Here is an 11,213-nt window from a genome sequence, read left to right on the forward strand (position 1 = left end):
TGCAGTCGACCGCGGTTCAAGTCCTGGACCCGGCGGCTTAAACTCACGCCGGGCGCGTGTGCATGCGTGCCCAAGATCCCGAGAGGAGAACGGAGGAGAAGGGATTGCAGCATGGCCATCCCCCCTGGGGGGTGATTTCTCGCTTTTTGTCTCTCTGTCTGTCTGGCGAGCGTAAGCGCCCTATAGCAAAAACCTCCTCCACCCCAAAAAAACCCAAAACATGCTATGCAAAGAAATGAGAGAGATTTTTGTTATAGGGCACGTGCACTCGCCAGAGAGATAGAGGGAGACAGAGAGACAGAAAGCGAGAAACCACACACCCCCACACCCCCCTGGAGCAGAATGGCCATGCCGCAATCCCTTCTCCTCCATTATTTTCTTGAGATTTTGGAATGCATGCACATGCGCTTGGTGTGAGTTTTAAGACACCAAAGGTGATTTCTTGCTTTCTTTCTCTCTGTCTCTCCCGTGAGTGCACATGCCCTAGAGCAAAAAGCTTTTTTTTTTTTTTTTTTTTTAAAGAGAAAACCAAGACGGTGTCTTCTTATGTGGGAATGCAATTATGGTATGCCCAGGGTTAGCAACAGGGTTAGTAATTTACATCCTCTTTCAGCAGAGAATAAACACCGTGCTCAGCCTAGCCGCTTCTCCACTTTCTTATGTCCAGAGGTGACTAGGTGCCTTTAGCAATCATTTGTTTACTGTAAATGCTCTAATTAGATCCATTGCTCAAACGTGCTAGTATGCATTTTTTAGCTCGAGGAAATTATTTTTACCCCAAATAGAGGTTCTTGTGTTTGCATAATGCACCTTTAAAAAAAAAAAAAAGAAGAAAAGAAAAAAAATCCTCTCCCAGACTATATTTTAGATAATGTGAGAGAAAATGAAAGAGCAAGCAAAAAAAGAGTCAGCAATTGGCTGTTAAAGGGTAAGAGAAGAAAAGAGTCTGGAAGCGGTGGTGCCTTTAAAGGAAAGAACTGAGGGGATAATCCTTTGGAAGAGAACAGTGACGGTTCCTCAAGGCTCAACAACGATTTGAGAATGGTATTGAATTAAACGTTGTCAAACTAATAATTAAAAACAGATGACCTAATTTAGTTTCATAAATTATTTTTGAGAACTGCTGACCCATGCCAAGGTAGTTCTGCTGTGAAGACAGTCCTTCCCTAGTTTCTCCTCCCATCCAGCCCTGAGGGTAGGAAGCTAGTGACAGCTCCCAGCCCGCCTCCCCAGCGCTGGGTTAGCCAATCAAGAGGTAGGAAGATGTCAGCCTGGGTGATCCATGGTGAGGATCTTCTAAAGACAACATAGTGAATGCTTTTTTTTTTTTTTTTTGGAGAGGTTTTTCGCTATAGGGCGTGTGTGCTCGTCAGACAGACAGAGAGAGACAGAGAGACAGAAAGCGAGAAATCACCCCCCGGGGGGGTGGTCATGCCGCAATCCCTTCTCCTCCATTCTCCTCTCGAAATCTTGGGCATGCACACACACGCGCCCGGCGTGAGTTTTAAGCCACCGGGTCCGGGACGCGAACTGCGGTCAGCGACGTGGGAGTCCAGCAACATAGCCATTACGCTAACTGCTGGTTCCCATGAATGCTTTTTTGGTGTATTTCTTTGAAATATGTATTTTTTTGTTTTGAGAGGTTTTTGCTATAGGGCCTGTCCGCTTGCCAGAGAGAGAGACAGAAAGCGAGAAATCACCCCATTCCCCAGGGGAATGGCCATGCCGCAATCCCTTCTCCTCCATTCTCCTCGTGGGATCTTGGGCACGCACTCACACGTGCGCCCAGTGTGAGTTTAAGCCATTGGATCTGGGACTTGAACCGTGGTCGACTACATGGGAGTCCAGCGACCTAGCCATTATGCTAACTGCTGGTCCCAAAAATCTGTATCTTTATTTATGGACCAAGTACTAGGGAAACGGGGATATCTTTTCTATTCTTTTTTATTGCCAGAGGATATGTACCCTTGCCAGGGAGAGATGGGGCAGGAGTGGAAAGAGAAAGCACTCCCCAGTGGGGTGTGATCACGCTGCAATCCCTTCTCTTCCATGTCTCTATCTTGTCGGGATTTGGGGCATACAGGCACACACACACACACACACACACACACACACACAGAGCATGTTTTTCAAGCCACCTTAACCATTAGGACAATGGTTGGCCCTGTTTGTTTTCACTGCCAGAGAGTGTGCCAGAGGGGGAGCGAGAGAGGAGAGAGAGAGAGAATCCTCCAATGGGGCGTGGTTATGTCGCAATCCCCTTTGCTCCATTTTTCTTTTTCTATGCCATTAGGATTTGGGCCATGTGCACACACGTGCTTGGTATTTTCCTTCACTTGGGCCCAGATTCGAACCATGGTTAGTCATGTGAGATGCTGCATTTAACCGCTGCACTATAGGGCCTGCCCCCTACCCCACTTCACTCTTTTTTAAAAAAGTTTATTTATTTAAAAAAAAAAAAGTTTATTTATTTCAAGAAAATTAAAAAAAAGAGAGACAGAGACAGCATTCCCAACAGGGTCTTGACATGGGATCCACCCCTGGCCTGAGCCAGCCTGGATCATGGCACATTCATGCCTAAATACTCAGGGATGTCACTGGACAAAAACTTTCCCATGTGAGTCAGCCTCACAGGGTGTAGCATTTTACTGCTGTGCTACCATCGGATCCAGCTACTCAAGAGGCTGAGGCTGTGGTGAGTGAGTATGTGTGTGTGTGTGTGAGTGTGATATTTTAAACTAAGTCTTACTGTGTTGTGATCCCTCTGCCTTCACTTCCCGGGATTATTGGTGCACACCACCATGACTTGCTTTTTAGGGCCAGGAATCAAATTGGGCCTTCCATGTTTCCTCAGCCTGCCAAGCAGCACTGCCCACCTTGTGCTACCATGGCTGGACTGAAACAGGGATATTTAATGTGGTGGATTAAAGATGGATACAGGGGCAGGCAGGTGGCATGATGGTTAAGGGTGTTGGAGTCCCACAGGGCAAAATAAATAAATAAATAAATAAATAAATAAAAATAAAGGTGTGTACAAATTCTTCACCCATCTCCCCATTAAGGTGTGGGATTTCTTTCTCCTCCCATTAAACATGGCCAGGTCTTGCGATTCTTTAACCAACAGTATAGAACAGTGGTAGAAATGACATCGTGTGTTTCCAGGTACTGAGGAATGGCAGCTGTCGGTTCCTCATTTTTTGAACATTTGCTCTTGGAGTAGTCCTTCTAGAAGCCTGCTACCACCAGGTGAGACGCTCTAGTGCCATGGAGAGGCCCCAGCTGAGTTTCCCGTCAACAGTCGACATCAACTGCCTGCCATGTATGTGAGCCATTTTCATCCTTCCGGCTCAATTCAACCAACTAGATGACCATAGGTCCAGATGACAGCAGAGCAGAAGAACCTTCCGGCTGAGCCAAGTCAACCCACAATCGGTAACTGAAACAATGAAGAGTTACCTCCCCTTAATATAGAGAGAGCAACGCCAGGCATCATGCCAGCTGCTTTGAACTGTAGATCTTATTTAACGCCTCAATCAACCAAAAGAGAAAGACACAATGATTATGTCTGTTTGACCACGGAGGAAATTGAGCTTCAGAAAAGTGAAGCATCTGACAAGGTGAGTGAACAGTGGCGCCACATCTCAAATCCGGACCCGATTCAAAGCTTAGCCTTTCTAGCATGCCTCCCTGCCTTCCAAATGATCTGGATTAGTGAAACTAGGCAACGGGGAACTCCTGTGCACTTTACCAGGCCACAAAATTATTAATGTATATGGAAAAAGACATTTAGGGGCCAATTCAACATTCCAGAGAACTTTAAAGAGAGAGAGTGAGAGTGTGTGTGTGCGTACACGCGCACATGTGTGTGCATGCATGTGAGTGTGGTCTTTGTTTAGACAGGGTCATGTTATGTTGTAATCCTCCTGCTTCAGCCTCTCAAGTATTGGGGCCACAGGCACATGCCACATCTGGCTTGATAAAATCTGGAACATTTCTAAATGTATATATCATGTTGTCAGAAAAGCCATGACATATTTTTGTTTTTCTGTGCAAAAATGAGTCATGACTTTTTCTGACAACCCAATACTAATAGTACAGTATCTAAACTGCCAAGTACCTGTCACCTGGTTTCAACAATTACGAACATATGGTCAATCTTATTTTATCGATAGTCCCAGCTCCTTCTCTCACCCCAATACGAGATTATCTTTTTAATGCCGGGGGCTTGTCAGTGTGCATGTGCATGCACAAGACAGAAAAGAGAGACAGAGGGAGGAAGCACTCCCTGAACACGGCCTGGGCAAGGTTGCAATTCTTTTTTTCTAGTTCTCCGTCTCATCAGGATCCTGGCCATGCATGTATGCCTGGTATGTTTTTCAAGACTCGAGACCTGGGACTTGAATTCTAGTTAGCCGCGTGGGATCTGGCTTCCTCTGTGCGGCGCTTAACTGCTTTGCTATGAGGCCTGGTCCTATAAGATTTTCTGAAAATACATCCCAGACATTATATTTTCTTCATCTGCCAATATTGAAGAATGTATCTCTAAAAGATAAAAATGCTTTTTTTCCTAATCATTACCACTTTCACAAACAAGAAATATTTAAAAAAAAATTTTTTTTTTTTGTGGAGAGGTGTTCACTATAGGGCGCGTGCGCTCGCCAGACAGACAGAAACAGAGAGACAGAAAGCGAGAAATCACCCTCCAGGGAGGATGGTCACGTTGCAATCCCTTCTCCTCCATTCTCCTCTCGGGATCGTGGGCACGCACACACACGTGCCCGGAATGAGTTTTAAGCCACCGGGTCCGGGACGTGACCCACAGTCGACTACGTGGGAGTCCAGTGACATAGCCATTACGCTAACTGCACAACCAAGAAATATTAACAAGAATTTCTTAATAATAAACATATCCAGGGATCAGCAGGTGGCGTGGTGGTTAAGGCGCTGGACACTCCCACATGGCTGACCACGGTTCAAGTTATAAATGGATAAATAAAATAAAATTAAAAGAATTCTTTAAAATAATAATAATAATAATAATAAACATATCCAGTGTGTCCCTAATCTTCTATCTTGTCTTTTACTTTTTCTTGGTTTTATAGATATTTTTTTTCAAACTAGGAACCAGGCAAGGTCCCTCACTGCTTGTGGTTAATATGTCTCTGAAGTCTGTTTGATAAGTTACTCCTCCCTTTTCTATTCTTGCCAGTTTTCTGTTGAAAAAAATTGGGTCATTTGCCCTGAAAATTTTCCCCTAGTCATCATTGATGATTTCATACATTTCATTGGTGTTTTTTTTTTATAAAAGAATTATTTCATTCTATTTATTATTATTGTTATTTTCCAATTTGCAATAGGGCACGTGCACTCAAGAGACAGAGAAAGTGAGAAAACCAGCCACCAGGTCCAGGACTCGAACCACAGTTGGCCATGTGGGAGTCCAGCACCTTAATTACTATGCCACCCACTGGTCTCACCTGTATCTTTTAACATAGTCCTTTTTAAAAAAAAATTAATTTAAGTTTTTATTTATCTTAATTTGACCAGAGAGGGACAGAGTGAGAGAGAGAGAGGTGAGAAAGCAAGCTGCCGGGTCCAGGACTCAAACTGTGGTTGGCCATGTGAGAGTCCAGGACCCTTAACCACCACACTACTTGTTGGGCCCTTAATATAGTCCTTTTAAACTCCATATTTTCTATAAGTTGGTAGTTAGAGGTTTGATTGGATTCAGGTTTGATTTCGTTATCGGGAATACTTCGTGGGAGAAACTGTACTTCCTACTGCATCACGTTGAGAGGCCCATCATGTCAGCCTGTCCCATTTTTTAGTGATGTTAGGGTTAACCACTGGATTCAGGTGTTGTTAACCTCTCATAAGGGTCTCATCAACCTTTCACATGATGGAAAGCATTGCCTCGATCCATTATTCCATCAGGGCTTGCAATTTTGTAAGATTCTAATTTTGTGATTTTCTTCCATTTTTATAATTTGGATTTTTTTCTGCAATAAAGAACTTTCTTGGGACCAGCAGTTAGCATAATGGCTATGTCGCTGGACTCCCACGTAGTCGACTGCGGTTAGTGTCCCAGACCCAGTGGCTTAAACTCACACCGGGTGCGTGTGCGTGCGTGCCTAAGATCCCCAGAGAAGAGGGGTGGAGAAGGGATTGCGGCGTGGCCGTCCCCCCTGGAGGGTGATTTCTCGCTTTGTGTCTCTCTGTCTCTGTCTGACGAGTGCACACGCCCTATAGCAAAAACCTCTCCAAAAAAAACCGGAACTTTCTTTTATTATCTGTTTGGAGACTCTGAGGTAGCATTCATATAGGAAAGTTAGAAAAAGTATTCAATTCTTTCCCTTTATTCACCAATTTTTGGAAAAAAAAGAAAAAGAATTAATTCCCTAGCGTCTAATGACCAAAGAGCTTTTTAAGAAGTCATTATGAGCCTATGGATTTTAGCATATTTGATGCATTTCAATCCATTACATTCATTATTCATTTTTAAATTCCTCATCTTCTAACAGTTTCATAGAGGTATAATTCGCATATTGTACAATTCACCCATTTAGAGTGTACTGTTCAATGGTTTTTAGTATATTCACAGAGCCGCGTAACTATGACCATCATCGTCTAATTTTAGAACATTGTCATGCCAAAAAGAAACCCTATACCCATTAGTGGTTACTCTCCATTTTCCCTACCCACTCCTCCCAGCCGTAGGCAACCATTGATCTAGTTCTGTTTCTATTGATTTGATTATTCTGGACCTTGCCTATAAAGTGGAATTACAAACCATGTGGCCTTCGCATGACTTCTTTCCCTTAGTGTAATGTTTTCAAGTTTCATCCATGTTGTTGATATGTGTCAGTACTCCATTGTTTTTGGTCACTAGATAATACTACATTGTATGGAGAACCACATCTTGTTTATCCACTTCTCAGTTAAGGGACATTTGGGTTTGAAGTGGGTTGAATGTTGGCCTCCGGAAAGATACGTCCATGTTCATCTCTTAATCCCTGGGACCTGTGAATGTGACCTTATTTGGAAAAAGATTCTCTGGTGATATAATGAAATGGAGGATCTTGAGATAATACCAACCCAGATTATCCAGGTGGACTTTAAATCCAGTGACCAATATCCTTATAAGAGACACTTGGGGGAACCAGCAGTTAGCGTAATGCCTACATCACTGGACTCTCACGTAGTCGACCGCGGTTCACGTCCCGGACCCGGTGGCTTAAAACTCACGCCGGGCACGTGTGCATGCATGCCCAAGATCCCAAGAGGAGAATGGAGGAGAAGGAATTGCGGCATGACCATTCCCCCTGGGGGGTGATTTCTCGCTTTCTGTCTCTCTGTCTCTTTCTGTCTGGCGAGCGCACGCGCCCTATAGCAAAAACCTCTAAAAAAAAAAAAAATTGACACTTGGATTTCAGACTTTTGACTTCCATAGTTATGAGAGGACATTTCTGTTGTTTGAAGCCACCTGATTTGTTATGGTAGCCCTAGGACCTAATGCAGAGTCCTTTCTGTTATACCTTTTGGCTCGTATGGATAATGTAGCAAAGAACATTCACGGACAAGCTTTTGCGTGGACATATGTTTTCATTTCTCTTGTTTAGATATCTAGGAGTGGAACTGTTGGATCCTATTGGTAATTCTATGTTTAATGTTTTCAGAAACTGCTAAACTATTTTCCAAAGTGTCTGTACCATTTTATTGGGATGTCAGAAAAGTCATGACATTTCTTCATAGAAAAATACATCATGACTTTTCTTTTTCTTTTTAGACGTGAAACAGTAAACACCTTTATTGCAGAGCGAAGATAGGAAGGTTTATTTGCCTTTCGGGCTTTGATTTTCCTCAGGTAGAACTCCAGCTCCTTACCCTCTAGTACGTAGCTATCGGCATGGCCGCACTGGCCTGGTCTGGATGCAATGCAGGCAAGCAGCTGGCCCTGCTGGAACTGCTCCTCCAGGAGACTGCTGATTTTGGCATTCTTTTTCCTTTCATCATATTTCTTCTGAATTTTCTATGATCGCTTTTTATTTAAAATCTCTTCCTCCTCAGGATTCAGCTTGGCTCCATTTTTGCAGCCCAGGGGCAGCACATAGTGGGGACTCCTATCACTGTCCGTGAGGTGTGCTGTCAATGAGAACGATGCAGTTCTTTACCAGAGTCTTGGTGCGCACTATCTCGTTATTGGATGCGTTGTGGAGAACATCGATGATTCTTGTTTTGTGTGTACAACACTCTGAGCCCCAAGAAAAGTTCCCCACATCCAGTTTCAGGGCGCGGTATTTCTTGTTACCTCCCCGCACTTGGATTGTGTGTATGTGGCGGAGACCGATCTTAGTGTTGGCAGCGGGGCATCCCAGCTCATACTTCCGCTTCTTATGGTAGGACTTTCTCTTGTCCCCTGTCTTGAGGGGCTTGTGCCAGTTGTCCCGAGAGATACCTGGCTGTAAGGCAGGATGGCGCCGGATTGAGCTCACTCTCTTTCACTACCCCACCGCAGAGTGACACTCACCCATCGCTCGGCACCTGCTGCAAAGACCATCATGACTTTTCTGATGACCCAATACATTCTACCAGCAATGTCTGAGAATTCCAATTTCTCTTGTTATCATATGTCTTTTGATTATGGCAATCTTAGTGGGTAGAAAGTGTTATCTTATGGGGCTGGCAGTTGGTATGGTGGTTGGGATGCTGGACTCCCACATGGCTGACCATGGTTCAAGTCCCCAATCTGTTTCTCACGTTCTCTCTCTCTCTCTCTGGTCCAATTAATAATAATAATAATAAATGAATGAATGAAATAAATAATTTTTTTAAAAAAAGAAAGTGGGATCTTATTTTTATTATGATTTGCATTTCTCTAATAACTAATAAAATAGAACATCTTTTCACATTATTATTGGTATGTATGCATGTTCTTTAGAGAAATGTTTACTTATATTCTTTGTCCATTGTCAAGTTGTCTTTTTAATATTGACTATGGGAAGCCACAAAATGTATAAGATACCTAGGGATAAACCTAACTAAGGAAGTCAAAGACTTTTACAAAGAAACCTATGAAAATCTTTAAAAAGATATTGAAAATGACATAAAAAACTGAAAGGACATCCGATGTTCCTGGATTGGAAGAATTAATATAATCAAAATGGCAATCCTACCCAAATTAATCCACATATTTGATGCAATCCCAATGAAAATACCAGAGACATTCTTCACAGATCTAGAAAAGACAATCATAAAATTTGTCTGGAATCATAAAAGACCTCGTATTGTCAAAGCAATCCTGCACAAGAAGAGTGGAGTGGGTGGCATATTATTCCCTGAACCCAAAATATACTATAAAGCTTTGATAATCAAAACAGTATGGTATCGGAACAAAAACAGACAGGTGGACCAATGGAACAGAATAGAGACCCCAGAAATAAACCCCAGAGCATATAGCCAACTGATTTTTGACAAAGGATACCAGTCAATCCATTGGGAAAAGGAAAACCTTTATAGCAAATGATACTGGCAAAACTGGGTATCCACATACAGAAAGATGAAACTGAATCCTCACCTTTCAGCATTAACAAAAATCAACTCAAAATGGACCAAAGATCTGAACCCAAGACTTCAACCTATAAAACTACTGGTGGAGGGGTTGGCAGGTGGCATGGTGGTTAAGGGTGCTGGACTCCCACATGGCTGACTGTCGTTCGAGTCCTGGACCAGGTGACTTGCTTTCTCACTTTCTCTCCCCCCCCCCTTTGGTTAAATTGAAATAAAATTTAAAAAATGAAGTTAAAGACAATAATTCTTAGAAAAAAATACTATTGGTGGAAAACACTGGGGAAACTCTGGGAGACATTAGGATAGGCAAAGATTTCTTAAATAAGACTCCCAAAGCACAGGCAATAATCCCTAAAATAGACAAATGGGACTATAGCAGAATAAGAAGTTTCTGCACATCAAGGGACACAGTAACAAGTGTTAATCGACAACCCTCAGAATGGGAGAATATTTTTGTCAAATATGCCTCAGACAAGGGACTGATAACCAGAATACACAGGGAACCCAAACAGCTTACTCGAAAAAAATGATTAATCCAATTAAAAGATGGAAAAATGAACTGAACGAAAATCTCCCTAAGGAAGAGATACAAACAGCCAAAAAGCATATGAGGAAGTGCTCAGTATCCCTCATCATAAGGGAGATGCAGATTAAAACCACAATGAGATACCACCTAACCCCTGTCAGAATGGTGAAGATTCAAAATACAAAAAGCGGTAAGTGTTGGTGGGGATGTGGTGAAAAGGGAACTCTCCTACACTGTTGGTGGGAATGTAAACTGGTTCAACCACTGTGGAAAACAATATGGAAGTTCCTCAAAGATCTTCAAATAGAACTACCATTTGATCCAGCAATCCCACTTCTGGGTATCTACCCAAAGGACAGGAGAATGCTCAGGCAGAAAAGTCCTTGCACATCAATGTTTATTGCAGCATTATTCATGATCACCAAGACATGGGACCAACCTAAATGTCCACAAACAGATGAAAGGATGAAAAAAGTGTGGCATATATACTCTATGGAATACTACTCAGCCATAAAAAACAATAAGATCCTGGCATTCGGTAGAAAGTGGTCAGATATGGAGGATCTATTGCTGAGTGAAGCAAGCCAGGATATGAAAGAAAGATATTGTATATATCCACTTAATATATACCAACTATCTGCACTTTATGGAAGAGGTCAAAACTTTGGAGGGCATAAAAGCAGTGAAAATAGTTATGGATGCTGAAAACAGTGTGGAACGAGCAGGGGGAGAAGGGAAGAGTATAGAGAAGGCTATCAGGAGAAAAAAAAATAGGTATAACATTCGTGGGACACAGAAATGGCTTATTACCTGTTGATGATAACATGTATAGTATTTTCAACTGGACTGGTCCAAGAAGTATTTCATGCTGGATAAATTCTTTATATAAGCCAAATGACATATAGAGATTGGATGCTTAAAAAAAATCAGAATAAATAATAATAACCTGAAAAAAATGATGAAAAGCTATTCGATGATGATGATGTGGATATTAATGTTTCTGTATTGACTGATACACATGGTAATCATGCTGGAAAAAGAAATGTAATACACTGTAAAGATATATGTGATTCAATGTAATGTAAAAAATATTATGATAATAAATTAAATTAAAAGTATT

Source organism: Tupaia chinensis, unplaced genomic scaffold, assembly GCF_000334495.1.
Source record: "Tupaia chinensis unplaced genomic scaffold, TupChi_1.0 Scaffold000248_1, whole genome shotgun sequence".
NCBI classification, from domain to species: Eukaryota; Metazoa; Chordata; class Mammalia; order Scandentia; family Tupaiidae; genus Tupaia; species Tupaia belangeri.